Raw genomic sequence first — 17,829 nt, forward strand, 5'->3', positions numbered from 1 at the left:
GTTGGTTGGTTGGTTGGTTGGTTGGTTGGTTGGTTGGTTGGTTGGTTGGTTGGTTGGTTGGTTGGTTGGTTGGTTGATGATTGGTTGATTGGTCAATTTGTTGCTTGATCAATTTCCACAATCATATATTGCAAACAGTTTATTTACTAAGAAAAGTAGAAGGATTAAGTTGAAACTCATTAAATCCCACTGTCTTTTAGGAAAGTAATCCATAGCCAGACAGTGTTCCTTATAAGAACATTATAAACGTATTACACATAACCTAAAACAAGTGTAAAAAACGCCATATATGTCACAAACAATAAAAAAACAACACTCTTTCCCACCTCACTAAATCCATGTATGTTGTGTAACCAATCTCGATATCTGTGTTTCAATAAGTCATGTTTTGACTTTGTTGTGTCGATAGCTGTAGAAAAGCTTCTTGAAGCCACCATTGTGTTTCATTTTGTCCTTCAGGTCAGTGTTAGTATATTTCCCTCTTGGTCAGTAGTTTTCTTTGTGTCTAGTTTAGTTTCTTCGTCATCTCTCAGTCTCTCTGTTTTGCTCCCCTCCACAATTGTCCTTTACCCCCCTGGTTTCCTCACATGTGTCTAATATTTAAGATCATCCTCTATTCCTCCTGCAGAATATAGGCTCCCTGGTTTTCATGGCTCATTGCTGATTCCTCCATATCCTTCTCTGTGAATTCTCCTTTTTTATTTATCATTAAATTGCTCTGCTCCTTCCCCACGTTCAGAGTCTGCAGTTATTAGCTATAAAACATGACAACACATCATGAAAATGGGTAGAAGAGACCTGACAGCACACACAAAGCAAAACTGCAAGTTCAAGGGTTCTGATTTTGCATTTTGGATGTAATAATAGAATGAAATGAAACTTCAGCTGTCAGTGTCATGATTCCTCTTTAAACTCCTTTAAATATTCATTATTTTATTTTTGTCTCTGATTTAAGACGAGTTCATTCGTTGTCATCAGGTAAAAGTGAAGAAGTGCTTCATAACACAACAATCAGAAAGAATAATGACCAAAAACCAAGCTAGGATTGTGAAAAGTACACAATTTAATCAGTTTGTTGTTTTTAAGCCTTTTTGAATTAAAATCTTAATAATAAAGAGGCTTCAGTTTGTGTTTTAAACAAAAGGGAGAAAGTTAAACACTAATGATAGCTTAGTGTTTTTGTCTGTCTGCTGTTAAATAAAATGGGAACAATTTTCTCTTAGCAGACCAGAGTGGAAATGCAACCATTCATAAGGACTGACAAGTTAAAAATAATGGTGATAAAACAAAAGTTTCTATTTGATCAACCAAGGAGGCATCAATGCACACATGTAGTTTCTCACCAGATTAATCCAGATTTTCAGACATTAAAGTAAAAACAACTTTATAAATAATTTTATGATGATTTATGTCTTGTCAGGCCAGTTTAAAAGCTCTTCCATATGTAGAAATAAATATTTGTTTCAGGTGCATTAAGACATTTTTCTTCACTTGCTAAAATAGTTATGTTTTTCCCATTTTGTCACATAATTATCACAAAATCTAATTTGTTCTACTGTGGTTTTCTGTGCTAAACTTAAGTGGAAAATGTGCAGGGTTACAAATCTGTAAAAGAGGAGCACATATGATGCAGTAACAGCTGCAAACCTTATTAGTTTTGCATATTTAGAGACTGAAATTCTTGTTTCAGAGCTATTAACTTAGCTGATCTGCTGAAACACAGCGGTGGCAGCATCATGCTGTGGGGATGCTTTCTTCTGTGGACACAGAGAAGTGGATCAGGATAATCCTTGACGTGGAGGAGAGGTTCATCTTCCAGTAAGAAAACAACCTAAACATTCAGCAGAATTACAATGAAATTCATTTCATAGTCCAGATCTAAATATTTTACACTGATCACTTAAATTGCATTTAAGTAAACCTCTACCAAAGTAACGGTACATTTACTTAAGTACATTATTTTCGTCCTCTTTCCACCTCTGTCATCTGGGACGTGTTTCTATTAAATCCTCATTAGAAAAGACAGCGTGACCCAGATTTCAAATCTTCACAGATATTCTCACGCCTGAAATCTCATCTCAACAATCTGCTTTAAATTTAAAACTGAAGCAGACTGTCAAAGAACCAAGAAAAGCTGCAAAAAGATAAAGTCAGTGAGGAAGATTGTATTCTGTAGTCACTTTGCTGTGTTCCAACACAAATTAAATGATTAAATAATCATGTTTTATTTGTGGAAAAAGCAAAGAGGGATCCAGTTTTTGCAAATGGTACAAAGGCTGTTAAAAAGATGATCAAGGTGGTTTTTACAACAGGAAACATCTGTATCTGCCTTCCTACAAAGGGGTGCAAAACGAAGGTTTTCTCATGACTCTAAACTGTCCGTCTACCCACAATTGATTAAAAACAGACCCCAAAAGAACAGAGCACACAAGATGGCGAGAGTTTCTTAGAGAACAAGGAGCCGTTTGCAAGAAAAATGTCTGAAATGACTCCAAAGAGGAACTGAAAGAGCTTCAGCTGTTAGAAAAAGAGAGGAGGATTAAAAGCTGACATGCACAGTCTGAAACTTTTGCTTAGGAACGTCTTTCCTTCTTCTCATTTTGAAAGGGCAAAAGACGAAAATAAAAATGTAATCTTACACAAAGATCTTCAAGAGATATATTCTAAACTTGTGGGAATGACCGTAAACTTTTAAAGAGCTGCAACTGCAGAGTGGTTTTCTATATTTTCTTGCTTTTTGTTGAGAGAGCAGCAGATTTACCCCTGTGGCCCAAATGACTAGACTGCTGCAGCAATTTTAATTCACAGCAAAGGGCAAAAGATTCAACCCAACACAAATTGACCCTCAGCAATTACCCCAGGTTTTCAGCTACTTTGGGAATCAGTTGATTCTTAGTTACTATTTATTTGTAAAACTGTTTTATCTTTGGTAATTTTGATAGACTGCTGGTAGAAAAGTGGAATTTTTTGCACCCAAAACTAGATAAATTCACAAAGTCAGGAACTTTTTCAAGGATGAATGATTTATAGAGTTAAGCGACTGAACAGATGAGAATCTTTTGTCTTTTTTTTATATATATTTGCACTGAATTTCCACACTAAAAGTACTAGTAATGTTTTTAGATCTTCTTTCCTTGTCATTAATGTTTATTCAACATTTTTTTTCATCCTTTCAATATGCAGATGCACCAAAGTGCAGTAAGAACAAAAATAACAAATAGCAACTCTTAAAGTAATTGACTTAAAAATAGTTTTCCAATCAAATAAAATAAATAGCTGAACATTTTCCAAAATGTTATCACAATTCAGAAATAAATTGTAATTAAAAATAAATATATACAGCAATTATAACAATTATTTCCAGCCAAAGTGGTCAATGACAGGAGTCCAGAACTCTGTAAATAAATCTAGTTTTGCAGTCATTTTTTTCCATTATGTAGACATTTTTAAATCTTTTTTGCCACTTAAGAAGAGAAAGAGTTATAATTTTTACTGCCATCATAAAAAAGATGTGGAGTATCTTACCTTTCTTTTTTTTTCCAATCCACCCTGTGGGATTAAACACAAGACATATTATTTTGGATTGAGTGACAAATTAAGTTTCTCCTTGAAACTCTTGCCTATGTCAAGGTTCCCCCAGTGTATTATAAGCCTGGCGGGCCACCAGGCTTTACTTGTCCCCCCACCAGGCTTAGCTTTGCTTATTTATTTTGGTTGTTTTTTTTAATGTTTGCATTTTTTTAAGACTTTATAGTTGGTGCTCAGATATTAATCTTCCAATCTTTTAATAACATAGTTATTAATAAAATGTGCTTAATAAAAATCTATTGTATTTTATCATTACATTTATTTTAAATCCTAAAGATATAAATGAAATGCTTGGTTTTTAAAAATTGCAAGTAGATAGTTATTTTTTCAAAACGTCATGTGAAAGCCCTAATGAGTTTTATTTATCTTTCCTGACGACAAAATGTCTCTCTTTCAGTTGTAAATGTTGCAGACCCCCGGCCTGGACACAGGGTGACCCAGAATCCAACTGAGAAGCTGTGATGTGTCCTCAAACCAGCCGCTCACGTTAAAAAACACCACATGACAGCAGCTGTTGCCTCCAACGGGAGCTCAATCAATTATTAGGTTTAGGGAGCGATTTTCCAACCAGGCTAGGGTTTTTTTTTTTTTGAGAGCTTTCTTCCTTCATTTGAAATGGTTTTGGATTTATTCAGATCATCTTTGTCTAATATTACAACTTGTTAATCTAAAACACAAAAACATAAGGAATTAGTAAATAAATCCCCACTGCATTGTGAGCTCTGAGGGCACCAAGTGGCTCAGGTTTCTGTGATAAAGATGAGTTCATGGGAGAGTAGCATGACGGCTGAGTGGAGTGTGTGTGGGTGGCAGCGTGGAGTGTGTGTGGGCAGCAGAGTGGGACAGACCTGCATGAAGTGCACTTTGGCTTGTTGTTGTTGTTGCAGTGGAGAACATAAAGCACATTTCCAGGCATCTGATGACCTCTCCGGTTCACATATGGATGCAGACGCTCTTATCTGACAATACACAGGCTTATTGAGCTGCTTGTTTTGAAGCCAGCACAACTGAACGAGGAGATTTAAAAATAATGTAACTTCCTCTCTATGTTTGAATATTTGCTTTTAAACCAACATTAATTTGGTCTGGGTGTCAAACTGATCCAGGTTTAATCAATAGATCTTCCGTTATAAGGACAAAAATAACAAATTATGAGGAACCAGCACACTTAATGCAGATTTTTAAAAATAAATATTTTGTTTTTTCCTAACTTTTTTTAAACAAAGAAAATGCAAAATAGCTCAAATTGCAATACAGTTAGTACAGAGTTGCACAAATCCTAGCTGATTTACCACAATATTTTTTTTCATTTAACTCAGATCTTCTCCAATTTTGCTACCTGAAAAAAAAAATAATTTCCATCATATATAAATCCTTTACAATCTGGTGCCAGTCATGCAACGCTGACAACAGCCTTCACTATCTTCAATAACTCTTTATGAGTTACAACAACATTTAATTTCCCTTTGGGATTAATAAAGTATTTTTGAATTTGAATATTTATGCTTCATCTTATTGACTGACTCCATGTCCACTGAATACAAAAATCCAAATAAAAACTCATCACTCTTAATGCAGTTTTTAGTATGAATACAGTCCTGCCCAGTTTATTATAATCAAGCCTTTAATTTCTTATATATGTCTGCGATGTTTCAACATTTGCAGGATTTCTGTCCTGTATTTTCATTCCCTGCTGCAGCTTCTTTCCTCTATATGTGTTTCTTGTTATACCACACTATCTATACTGATGTCTCCTCCTTGAGCAATTCCTACAAAATCTCACCCTGACTCATCTATATTCTTTTTTTGGGGTTGTGATTTATGCGTTTTAATCCGAACAAATCGAGCCAAGCTCTGACACTGTGTGTCTAATCCAAGAGGCCTTTTATTCTCCAAGATGTCATGTGCTTTATGCCTGTCAGCTTTTCTATTCCCTGCTGATCCACTGCATGTTCTTTAACTAGGACGAGTATGCAGGGAAAGATGAATACTGTTGGCTCTAATTTGTAAGATGTGAAACATCTCTTCATGTTGGGTATAAACTTTAAGGACACAAACGAGTTCATCACTTTCATCTAAATGTCATTTCAACTTCTTGACATGTTGGAAACTTTGTTGTATTTTATTCAGATTCTCTGATTCTAACAGATAGAACAACACAGTAGATAACTGTGAAGGGAAAAAAAACATAAAACATATTTTTGCATTTTTTAAAAATCTACTGTGTCTGAAAAGTGTGGTGTGCATTTATATTTAGCCTCCCTGACTCAATGCTTTTGAAAACTATTTTTTTCTATTTCAGCTGTTATGAAAGAGCCTCCCCATAGCATAATACTGCCATCACCAGGTTTCACAGTGAAATGAGGGGTTACATTTTAATTTGTCAGTGGAAGCCTTATCACTGCAGGCCAACAGATTTCCCCTGCTAAGCAGAGGATACAATATAGTAATATGAAATTATGTGATATTCTTCATATTATTTGTATTTCTTACCAAGATAAAAAATATATTTTAGGCTGTCAGATTAAAACAGTCCATGATAATTAGATTCTCAATAAGATAGGATATCAAAATCCAGTTTTTTGGTATTTCAGTTTCAAAAGTGAAACTCATATTTTATAAGCTGCACTCTTCTTTAGCAATCACTTTTGTGGCTTAGCCTCGCCTACACAAATATTGTTTAAAAATCCAGGATTTTGCAAAATCATTATACCAAACCTCTCCTCTGTTTTTCTGTCCAAATAATTAAAGTTTCAGGCATTATTTGAGAAGTCCTGGTTTATGTATATATTCTCGATAGCTTATTTCAGTCTGGCCTTTGTGTTTTCCTAGACAATAAAGTTTTTCTTTTTGGACTGTTTCCATGGAAGTTGTAAACGTGTATAGTCTCTTTCTGATAATACAGATAAGAACTTTAATATCAACTGAAGCAAAACTCTGCTTTAGGTCAAGGTGGTGACATTTTTAGTATTTTTGTAGGCTTCTTTTAGCATCTTGCAGTCTGCCTTCTGGGTGAACTTGGTTGGGTGGCCAAAGTTTGGGATATCTGCAGTTATTTTGAATGTCCTCCACTTATAGGCTATTTTCAGTACAGTGAAATGTCTGATTTCAGATTAATTTGAGACCTTTTTAAATCTTTTGCTAGACTCATTAGCTGCCTGCTACAGTCTTTTTTTCTTTTTTTTAAAGTCAGACAGCTCTTTTCTTACGATGGTGTTATTCACTTCTAACGGTCAGGAAAAAAAAAGTGACCTTTTGCTGGTAGATATCAATTTCTGATCTCTGTCATGTTTTCTTACAGTACATTATGAGTAGATGATAGAAAATTTTCAAATTTTCTATCATCTGTCCCTTTTTGCTTCAACAATTGACATTTAAAATTCAAAGGTGTACGAAGACTGATGAGAACATTGTTATAATGGAAAATTGTTATTTGTTATCAATATTTACATAATAACATTCAACAATAATATTTACAAATTTCTTTAAAAAAAAGGAACATTTAAGCCCTAACTGGGTTTCAGCTTATCGTACATTATACGATAAACTGAAACTTATCGTATAATGCAATTAAAATATAATGACTGCCTTGGGATGTATGTTTTTGAATCTGTCTAAATAACGCTACTGTACTGGTATGAATTATCGTACGTTAGTAATAACTCTGTATAACTGGATGTGGTTGTTCTGAATTGAAACAAACTGCAAATCACTATGGTAGATCTTTTTGTAGCTAATATTGACTCAAGTGAGCTAAACAATCAACGTTTTAGTTGCACAGCCTGGTTTGCTATCAAATACCTTAATAATTATTTGGATTAGTTATCTATTTCTGCATATAAATGTGAACAGTGACAGGGTGTAATTAAGTAAGATAATTTAAAAAAATCTATGAATATTTAATGGCTTGACATAGCGGTCTAAAATGAGCACGAGACTTAAACACTCTTGAATATTCAACATTTCCCTGTTCTAAAACATAGAAACGCAATTCTTTTTGTTTATATTGTGTTAACAGTGGTGTGGTAGTAACCGAGGAGAAAAACAAATGTCCTAGCGGGTTGTCTTATGGAAAGCAGGCAGCGAACAGCAGGGCTACAGTGACATTTTCCCCACATGCAAAATCATGCAAAAGGTAAATACTCCGGCGGAGGGATACAAACACCATACCAGAACATGGCCGCCTCCGTCATGTCCTCTCTTACAGTCCCGCCCCTCACATGCGTTCCCGAAATCTGATTGGTCCTCAGTTTTGCAGTGAAGTCTCTCATTGGGTTGTTCACAAGTCAATCACGTGCTAACGTCAATGACGCCGATCGTACACTGGGTACGCTTGTGTCGCCTGAGTAGACAGTGTGGTTACATCAATATAAAGTGGAATAAAATGCCGCGGATGTGTGTAAATAGAGACGCCTCTTCAACGCGATTGTATACTGCCTCTTAGTTAAGACGGGTCAACTCCGAAGAAGGCGGCGGCAGGGCTAATTTCGGGGTTTATCAGCAATATTTCAGGGTAAGTGGAGTGATACATTTCCTTCCTGCGTCTTTATTTCCTTTCACGGTGGAAAACTCGTTTTATTATCCGTTTATAGCAAAACGACAATCCTGCTCCTCATAATTAATTACTCGTAGACATACAGTTAATATTATAACGGGAAGCATTCATGATTTCCTCTAAAGTAGTGCGTAGTCCGGTTCGTCTTGCCGAGTTACACGGAGGGAGTGAGGAAGGTAATGGCTGTCGAGTCGGAATCGTAACTAGAAAAATTGTGAAATGGCCTGGGTACAGTAACGCTACTTTGGCCTTTTACTTTATCAAGCAAGCGCCAGTAAAAGGGGCTCAGTTGATGATATTTAATTCCGCTAAAATCGGGACAAAATCTGACAGCAAACTGAGCTCCCAGCGTGTCAGATTAAATCTTGAAGGGTTTACCTGTCTGCCGTCAGTTGGCCTGTTCAGTCTCCAGACTCCATCTGTCATCGCCTTCATCACACTTTGTTTTCCTTGTAGAAAAACTCTATTAGCCTCATGTGGCCCCCCACATATCAGATTCCTACTGCAAATAATAAAGATATTGCATTTTTTTTTTTCACTCAACCTTGTAACAAAAGCTTATTACTGTAAAGGCCCTGAGGAAGAATACTAATATCCTCCTTCCTAGTTCTGCTTCTGGAGGATTTAAATTAATATTAAAGTAGGTTCAGATTTCATGCAGAAAAATCACGCAGAGTTTCATGCAGCAGGGGTCAAGCTGGGTTGCTGGTATTTGCATGGTCTTAGTTTACAGTAGTGCTAACTGTACCTCAATCAAATAGCAGATACCAACTGGACCACTCATTATGCACAGGGCAGTATGATGAATCCAGATGCTCGATTTTTTTTCTTATTAACGATATAATAATGTAAAGAATACAACATTTTCATGGTGATTATTGTGTGCAAATTCATCATGGCTGTGCACATTATCAGGGATTTTTGTCAAACTGTGTTCATAATTTGAAAAATGATTGTAGTTAGTTACATGATTAAGAATGGACCCTGCAGCATATTATCCACATCATTAAATATTATTATTATTTAATAGCAAAATGGGCAGATTTTTATTATCAAACATCAATGACAAATTGTAGTCTACAGACAATACAGCCAGCTTTCAGATTACTGTAAACACTTTAAGAAATGTTTGTTGATGTTCATAAAAAAAGGATGAATATCCTTAAGGCTGTTATTGTGAAGATTTGCAGGAACTCCGGTCTCTGTTCAAATGTTTTCTTTTTATATATATTTTTGAGGCATGCATTTGAGAGAAATTAACCGTTTCTATTATCCATTAGCATAGATCCCATTTGTAGAAACTGGAGTATGGTCAAAATAACACAAAAGCAGTGTTTTCAGACCTCAAACCAGTTCATTTTCACTTTTAAAAAACACAATATTTTGATTTTAACTCATAAAGAGTTCAGAAATATATCCCAATCCCTAATGGCTACATGAATGGTCGTTCAAGAAGCTACTAACGAGCTAAATCAACAGACCAAACCATTCTGCAAAGGTTCTGCTCAGACCTGGTATTAGCGCCATATCTTCATCTGATTCAGGTTTATTGAGTTATTTACCAACTGTTTATACTCTCACCTTTGTATGATAATAGAAAACATAAAGAGGAAATAGAGAATAAATAGTGTGGGACTTTACAAAGCTCAGCATCAGTGCGCATAGATTTAAACCCATAAAACAACATCGCAGTTAAGCATTTGTCAACTCGCTTGCACAATTTTATTCGTTTAATAATATGCACTGCTTAAATGTGTCAGAACATTCCAGAGATTTTGTGCTTCGCATGAATAATTTATAGTGTGGTGACCGCAGCAGTTCAATCAGCTCCAAAAACAACAGTAAAAAAAAAAAAAAAAAAAAAATCACCCTTATAGTGTCCTGATATCAACTGTTCAATTAAATGCTGACTGTTCGGAGAAGATGGTTTTTACTGAGGAGGATTCCAACAAATAAAACTGTGTTGTAGTTTTGAATCCACTGACATCAGCACTGATTTTTGGCAGCAGATGTTATAAAAACATTTTATTTGGTTGTTGTTGAAGATGTTCAGGTAATAATTGTGTTGTTGTTGGTCCTTCAGTGTGTCCTGCCAATCTAATGCAGATACAATCACCTCCTTAGTGTGTTTATTTGTTGTGAATTCACACATTTTTCGCACCATCTGGACCCAATCGAATCACTCAGGACGCAGGTCAGTGCAACACTTACAGGGTTTCCTGCAGAAAACTTGCTAAGCCTGGTGGTAGGAGCGCTAGCATTCGTAGGCCCATCATGTTTTTGAGTTAAAATTTTTTAAAGTTTACAAGAAATGTGAAAATATGACTAGGTGATTATGTGTTACTGGAAGACAGTGTTGGCAATACCTAAACACCAACTGTAAAGTCTTAAAAAAGGGAAACAAGAAAAAGTTGTTTAAGTCGTTTCATCCAAATTAAACATTTCTTAGCCTGGTGGGGGTGCAAGTAAAGCCTGGTGGCCCGCCAGGCTTATAAAGCCCTGGGGGAAACCAGGGTTTTAACACTTAATCCTCTTTGGGAGTTGAATTAAACTTATTCAATGTCTGATATGCAGCATTTGATAGTCAATAAAACAGAAATAACAATAATAGTTTCATCTTCAAGCTGCTGAATTACAATTACTTTGAATTACAATCTCCATAAGAGTGATGAAAAAATATCACTTTCATATAAAAGAGCATTAATAATCTGTAAAAAGCAATAAAAGATAATTTTTTATTTAAAAAAATTAATTGTTAATCACATGTTCTGCCCTCCGTGACATGTCATATTAAATAAAGTTATGTTTGCAATTGTAAAGTATAATATTTTCTCCATTTAAAAACAGCGATAGAGAATATTTTGCCATGAAGCAAAAATAAATTCAGCTGTCATTCTTTTTCATTGTAGTAAAATCCTGAAAATAAACATGAAATTATTTCTAGATATTGTTGGATTCTGGACCTTATGCGGGTCAATTCAGTTTCTCTCTTTGAGTTAAAAGAATAGCAAAGACAGGCGGATGTCTATTCAAAGCTGCGCTTTATTTCCATTTCTCTAATGAAGGCTCATTGTTAGAAAGAGGTTGAGATATTTTCCTGCTTAGCTCTGCTTCTGCACAATTTGAATTGATGCAAAAGTAAATTTGATTTTATAGAAAGACATTTGACAAGCAAGGGTCTAGCCATGCCACTGATATTTGCATGATCTTATTTACGGCAGGCCAGCTGTACCTGCAGCAGAAAACAGGTGCCAGCCGGGCTTGGTTTTGATGAATTCAGAGTCCAGAGTTTCACTTCCTTAGCTGGGCAGATACCCAAGCTGCTGGGCTTGAAGTAGGCCACTTTAATAAGGTGATCTGCTGCTGTGAGGCATCCCTGCAGATGGACTCGCGTTACAATCTGCAGTTATGAAAACCCTCAGCGATCAGTTTATTGATGAGTGAAGTGAATGTTGGGGATTGCGATGTCCCTCTGAACTCTACGTTAAAATCGTAGTATTTTAATAAATTTATACTAAGTAGTTTTCTTAACATTATTTGAAGTCTGAAAACAATTTTTTTTGTCTTTTGGCTAGGGGTGGGCATTTATCATGATAATCTGTAAGAATTTTGATTTATTTTTGTCACAATAAATTTTAATTAATGATGTTTAAAATCCCCCCAAACTGTCCGTATTGTCAGGATTGTTATTTTTACTATTTTCTCCAATGTTTGTTCAACTATAGTATCAATAAATATAAAAAATATGATTAAATGCAGTTACTGTTTGCAAATAACACTTCTTTATTTAACTCAAGTCCTAAAGAAGCATATTATTTTATTGTGTTTCAAGAACTGTGTTTGTGTTTTTGGAACTAATCTACCATGGAGTTACAGCTGTGAAATTATCTAAAAAAAATGAGCAATAATAAACATTTCTTATTGTCACTTTTATTCTAAGTACCACAAAATATCCTAATAAAACTTCTTCCACCCTTAATTTTGACCATTTTCTATTTTCTGCAAGTAAATACTCTCCATAAAAATATTTATATTTAGAATTTTTAATCAGTGTTGGAATAAAAAGCAGTAAAATCAAAGGAAGTACATTTTTATTATGAGCTTTTTTATGTCCAAATTAAAAAATCTTGAGTTTGTTGAAGCCATGTTGGGTTTAGTAACTTTTATTAATTGCAGAATCTACCGTATTCATGGTTTAAGCTTTGATGGGAAAAAAATACATTTAAAAATAGTCAAATTAGACTAAAATGTAAAACAAAGATTTACTAATCAGCCTGTCAAGGAGAAGCAGCAATTTCTCTTCCAGCTTTAAAAGTCATTTTGCGGCGCTGACAGGTGCCCCATCAATTGCTTAGCAACTGATCCAGTTGCCTCAGCAATCGTTTTATTATTGTCTGCTTCACTGACTGGCATGAGCAAAAATCAGTTTTATAAATTTTAAATGTCACGTCATTGCTTCAGTTGCAAAAACTCATTGCTTCATGTCAAAGTCTGAGTTTTTTCACTTTTAAAACATCAAGAATCTAATTGGGTATTAATTCAAAGCATGACATAAGTAGGAAGTGGCATAAAGAAAATGTGGTTTAATATGTTAAAAATATGCATAGGATAAAGGAAAAACACAAATACATGTAAAATGTCAAATTCTCTATTAGGTTGAGAAAAGGATGAGAAAATTAAAGAACCCAAACCTTGGAGAAAAACTATATCCTTTATTTATCTACTGATTCAGATGTTTACTCATTTCTTTAAGTTAAAGGACAAGAACGAATAAAAGAGCCAAATTGGCTATCGATTTGTGCCTTAACAAATTTTTATTTAAATGAAAAAACTTTGCAGTTGGTGTTGGACTTCATTTGTTATGTCTGAGAAACTGAATGAATAAAAGAAAATCAGATTCTTTATTATTTTAGTATTTTACATGTCAATGACCAATCAGAGCAGCTCGGTAGAAAATCGGTAGATTCAAAATTTTTGACCAATAAATTGGTGCGTCTCTGCACATCACAGATCTTTTCCTTAAATTTCCATATTTAAAACCATAATGGCAATAATTCAAGGAGAAAGTTGAGATTTTAAATCTGCCCATTTGTTTGGACAACTTTAAAATCTGCTTGTATAAGATTGTAAAATTTAAGATTCAGCTGACATTTAAACTGGACAAAAAGGTTTTGTTTATTTGACTGGCAACAGTTATTATGAAATATTGTCTGTGTGTATATGGCTTAAATATAAAAGGTTAAGTTTAGTTTTCAGTCGGATTTAAAATGGCTACGGTATCTGAAATAGCTTTTCCCTCCTTCATTTTATAATACTTTCAAGAAAAAAATAAATAAATAAAACCTCTTGCTAAGAGGAACCTGATAGGTGTGTCTTCTGTTTTTAAATAATTAATTTGTTTGAGATTGACTGAAAATAAGTCAAAATAAATAAAGCTGGTGTCTTTATATCAACTGTAGTTTGGTGTTGTAAATGAGAACCAGTTCTGTGTCGTCTCACCTGGTTAAATAAAAGTTCATTAACATCTTCAGGTTGATGTGAAGTTCAGACGTCTTGGTGTAAATTGATGTTTTCCTGGTCTGCCTTGTGGATATTGATCTGCGACGTTTGTCTAAAAATCCTGACCGCTGCGAGTCCGGCTCCAAACGTCTATGTCCGACCCGTTGTGCTTTCCATAGGCTGCTCTCTTAAAGGTCACTGGCACTAATTATGTTTCTCCAAAATGACAAACACTCTCTAAGCCTCACTGTTTCATTTCTAATCAGAAAACCATTTTAGTGGCTCTTTTTTAGCTCCCATTCTTCAGAGATTGAAGCAAAGTTCACCTCACCAACAAATCACTGTCGCAATAAGCAATACATCAATACATCAATTATTCACATGATAAATCAAAATGAGCTCAATAATTTCCATTTGGAGGAGCGATCGTTTTTCTCTTTCTACCAAAAACTGGATGATAAAACTCTTCACTCTGGTGTTTTGGTCTCAACTAAAGCTTTGTCGTTTACAGAGACTTCATAATTCATTTGATTTGTGGTTTCTGTCGTTTTGTTTATTTATCTTTGTCTATTTAAAATGTCTTTCAGGTCCAGTGTTAAGTGTTCATTAGAGTTTAAAATTTATTGATCTTTGAGAACGTGATCTTGCATTATTATCCCATTTTTATCATTATTTTACTTGAAAGACATCTTAAAAAGATTGTTTATTGCAATAACTTCTGGGAGAGTTTATCGTGTCAGGCTTATGGATTACTTGATGCAGAATATCTTTAGTTTCTGCTGTGTGGATTCGGTGAACGCTGCTGTGCATTTTTAGTCTGGCTGCACACGGGGCTTCATGCTAGCCAAGCGGCGACCTCATTATGTTTGTGTCCAATCAGTCCTTCGGCCAGGTCTTAATTGAGCCATCGGTGCCTTCGGGGAGGAAGAGAAGGGATGAACTTGTCAATTACAGTAATGAGAGGGCAGGCATGCAGAGAGCAGGCAGGGCAAGGCAGACAAGGCAGAGGCCTTGTAGTTCAGCCCCCATTTGAGTCGCTAATCAAAGATGTTAGTGATGCCTGAAACTTTTAAATAATCATTTTTCCCTCCAGAAAAGAGATTTTTCTGCGTGTCGGGTTATGGGAGCTGCATAGTTTAGTCACAGACAGAGGAAGATGTATATTTTGCTATCCAATACTAATTTGTTAACTGCAAAAATCTGCCAAGAGACGTACAGAAACAGAAAAGGAGATGTAGGGGCTTTGTTTAGCTATTAACAGGTTTGTAGTACATATGGAAGCTACCTACTGGATTCAGTCAATTAATCAAGTTTACTTGTATCACACATTTCAGCAACAAGACAGTTCAAAGTGCTTTATATCATCAAAATACAAAGTCCTAAAAAACACCACAAACATTACAATTTGCCATTGTTACACATGAAGATGTTGGCCAGGATTTCATTTATTAAGATTTAAAAGCGAGCCTAAACAAGTGGGCTTTTAGTCTAGACTTAAAGGAACTCAGTGTTTCAGCTGTTTTGCAGTTTTCTTGAAGTTTGTTCCAGATTTGTGGTGCATAGAAGCTGAAAGCTGCTTCTCCATGTTTGGTTCATTTTTTACTTCATCTGTCAGGCTGGACAGAAAGTCTGGTTTTGCAGAGAAAAAAACATCCAGGCTTAGAAAGGATTTGTGGAAACGCATTTGAAACCAAGGTTGAACTTTAAGAGTGAAGTACGGTGATGGCTGCATCATGCTTGTATTCATTCCTTTTCTCTTACTGGAAATGTCGCCCAAAGAGTCAGAAGAAGCTGGAAATTTGAGCTTCAGGAACAAGATTACATCATCCTGGTCCTTCGTCTTGTTCACACGCATATTTTGGTTTGTTTCCAAGAAAATGTGTGCTGTAGTGGGAGAAGCTTACAAAGTCTTATTATGAGTTCACACTTCAGTTTTTGTAAAGTTTGAAATGAAAGAACGAACTCTGTCCTTATTTTTGCACCATTACAAAAACCTTGCAGTGTCAATTGCACACTTTTATATCAATGTTTTTGGAAGGTAATGTTACCATTTTTTTTATTGCCAAATCCAGAGAGTGCTTAATATTGTTTATGTGTGTAATTTATATAGAAAAACTTAACATCAAAACAAAGAAAATACAGAAATGCACATAAAACATCCAGTCCAGTAAGTCTGACAAAGAGCAGCAACAATTTCTTAGATTCCTGATGGAGCTTTAAATGTCATAATGTTAACGACAGCTGCCCTATCACTTGCTTAGCAACTTGATCCAGTTGCCACATCATATCTCTAAATATAGTGCAGGGCTAGAAGAGCGAGCCCAGCTCTGAAACAAACATTTAAAACAACTTAACCTTCTGAAACGTGTTGCACAAAGACTGGCAGGCTGACAGGAACACGGAGCGGATGATGAAAACAGGTGGGACAGATCGGAGTTACCAGTCTGGTAACCCAGTCCAGTCGGGCCAAAAATAACAACTGGTTTCTTAATAAGTCATGTTTTTCAGAAATGGGGGTCTGCCAGGGGCTTCAGGTTGGTCTCATCCAATCTCTAGCGGTGCTGATAACATGCGGGGTTGCTACTGGGAGAAAAAGTTGAGATGTTTGATCCCCAGGCGGTGAGCGACTGTTTCTGACTCACAGTGAGTCAAGCTCAAAACTGGGCCACTGAGAGTCCAACACTGTAAATGCCTGAAATAGTCCAAATGTGCTGCTCTAATAACATCTGATATCATTATTAATGGCAATTGAATACACTAGGGTCTCTATTATAAGTGGGAAGCAGAATAATTTGGGTGTTTTTAAGGATTCAAAATGTAAATTTCTTATTAAAATTCAAGCTGGACTTGTGGTAAAATGTGGGACGTTTGATGTCACATGCGCGCCGCGGTTCAGCTTTTCATTTTTTCCATCTGGCTTGACAACAATCCCAGAGGAAAGCAGGAACATGTAGGGTTAAAACTGGAAGAAAAACAGATTACAAATGGACTAATAAGCTCAAAATGTTTGAGTTGGACTGGAAAACTGTATATTAAGTCATTCCTTTGGAGATCCTAAAGCTTAAAAGTCTAATTTTTCAGTCTTCAGCTATTTAAAATACCATATTCTGATGATTAGTTGGATTAAGATTTTTCATTCAAACACGCCTTTTTTATAAAACACCAGAAATACATTAAAGATTCAAATAGGTAATCTATTCTTTTTTTTTTTTTTAAATAAGAAAACAAATATTTTATTCCCAATAATTCAAAAACATAGCATTCCTTTATTGAATTTGAACCAGATTAATGTAAAAAATATCACTTGATGAGTTTTGGGTAAAAAACATTCAGACAAATTATTTTTATCTTAAGTAAAAATGTGAATATATATATATATATATATATATCCTGGCTGTACAGGATATTTGTACAGCTGTCGCTTAGTTACTGCTCTGAATATGTTTTATTTTTTTCAGCAAATGGCATCTTTTTGAGTCTGTAGCGATTACTTGATTTAAATAGTCAATTGTTTCAGCTGTAAAACATCCATCCATCCATTTTCTTGACACCCTTCTCCCTCAGTGGGGTCGGGAGGGTTGCTGGTGCCTATCTCCAGCTAACTTTCCGGGCGAGAGACGGGGTCACCCTGGACAGGTCTCCAGTCTGTCGCAGGGCAACACAGAGACACACAGGACAAACAACCATGCACACACACACTCACACCTAGGGGCAATTTGGAGAGACCAATTAACCTGACAGTCATGTTTTTTGGACTGTGGGAGGAAACTGGAGTACCCGGAGAAAACCCACGCATGCACAGGGAGAACATGCAAACTCCATGCAGAAAGACCGGGGCCGGGAATTGAACCCAGAACCTTCTTGCTGCAAGGGAACAGCTCTACCAACTGTGCCAGCTGTAAAACAGAATAATAATATAATTTAATAATATAATGTAATAATTTAGTGAGAGTTAACAAAAAGATCAGAGGATAAAGTTCTTCAAAAAAAACAACAAAGTTATTATGCACATTGTTGTTATGCACATCCACATACTTTCAATTTAGCAAATGAAACAATAAAATTGCAGGAAGACACTGCCCAAAAGGTCAAATGTCACGCTCATCACTTACTAGTTTTTGTAGTTGCCGTAGTTTTCCTGTCCTTGTGTGTAGTTGGAGGGTTTGGTTGCAGTTGCTGCTTTGACT

General features: G+C 35.5%; 1 protein-coding gene and 1 long non-coding RNA gene across 9 annotated transcripts in view; one reads left to right on the plus strand and one right to left on the minus strand.

Moving 5' to 3' along the window:
* Window positions 1–99: 99 nt before the first annotated feature.
* LOC103472499 (uncharacterized) lies at window positions 100–8,632 on the minus strand. 2 transcript variants are annotated; one of them, XR_534871.2, is made up of 4 exons: window positions 8,522–8,632; window positions 4,437–4,547; window positions 3,526–3,549; window positions 100–1,831 (listed from the first exon to the last, which is right to left on the minus strand). It is a non-coding gene; the product is annotated as an uncharacterized LOC103472499 (long non-coding RNA). The 2 variants fall into 2 exon arrangements; XR_534870.2 differs by lacking the exon at window positions 8,522–8,632 and adding an exon at window positions 7,759–7,832.
* The window catches only part of LOC103472498 (myocyte-specific enhancer factor 2D homolog), a 40,642-nt gene continuing 30,726 nt past the window's right edge, over window positions 7,914–17,829 (plus strand). For 4 of the 7 annotated variants that reach the window (XM_008422188.2, XM_008422192.2, XM_008422193.2 and 1 more), the window contains exon 1: window positions 7,916–8,101. The gene's annotated coding sequence lies outside the window, so the exon portion shown is untranslated. Of the gene's footprint in view, window positions 8,102–17,829 lie in introns of all 7 variants that reach the window. The other 3 variants (XM_008422191.2, XM_008422194.2, XM_008422189.2) reach the window with 2 other exon arrangements.

This window comes from Poecilia reticulata, linkage group LG11 (assembly GCF_000633615.1).
Source record: "Poecilia reticulata strain Guanapo linkage group LG11, Guppy_female_1.0+MT, whole genome shotgun sequence".
NCBI classification, from domain to species: Eukaryota; Metazoa; Chordata; class Actinopteri; order Cyprinodontiformes; family Poeciliidae; genus Poecilia; species Poecilia reticulata.